Source organism: Monopterus albus, unplaced genomic scaffold, assembly GCF_001952655.1.
Source record: "Monopterus albus unplaced genomic scaffold, M_albus_1.0 scaffold41.1, whole genome shotgun sequence".
In the NCBI taxonomy this organism is placed as follows: Eukaryota; Metazoa; Chordata; class Actinopteri; order Synbranchiformes; family Synbranchidae; genus Monopterus; species Monopterus albus.
This window is the reverse complement of record NW_018127921.1, coordinates 3,442,778-3,443,442: the sequence shown is the minus strand read 5'-3', so window position 1 is coordinate 3,443,442 and position 665 is coordinate 3,442,778.

Sequence of the window (665 nt, the reverse complement as noted above, 5' to 3'; positions counted from 1 at the left end):
TCCTCAAGCATATTTGTTTCTTTCTATCACATTAATAATCTCGCAAGCTTCAGATCTGTCTTGTCATCCATTGTGGGCCCAGTCCGCTAGCTCGTTGCACATTCACAGAGAGACCACACTTGCACAGTTGACTCTTGCGTAGGTGCTTCAGATGCTGTAAAAACTTATGAGCATTTGTAGATACCATAAACGTATACTGACCAGCCACTTTAATGGGCACACCTGTACAATTCTATGCACTTCAATCCATCTGGTTGGGTGAGAGGACAAAAATCACTGACCAGAACTCCCATAACATCTGTGTTTATGAAACTCAAAATGTTTCAGTTTTTGGTGAAATGTTCATAATTGTAGAAACTCAATTGAATGTTTATTACTGATATCATAGTTAACAGTGGTCTTGCACTAAATTACATTATATTCAGAGGTGTTCCTATTATTCTGACCCTCTTCTGTATGTAGTTGGGGCAGACAAAAATATAGACACCTCTGAATATAATGTACAGTAGTCCAGTACAACACCACCTTTAACTATGAATCTGGTTTTTTAAGATGCATGCCAACAAGGGAGCACCCTTTTCTGGGTGCTTGGACACAGGCGTTCGGCCTGTCAGAGCAGGAGGATGCACGCCGGCGTAGGATGATGAAACTGTGGCAGAGCCTCA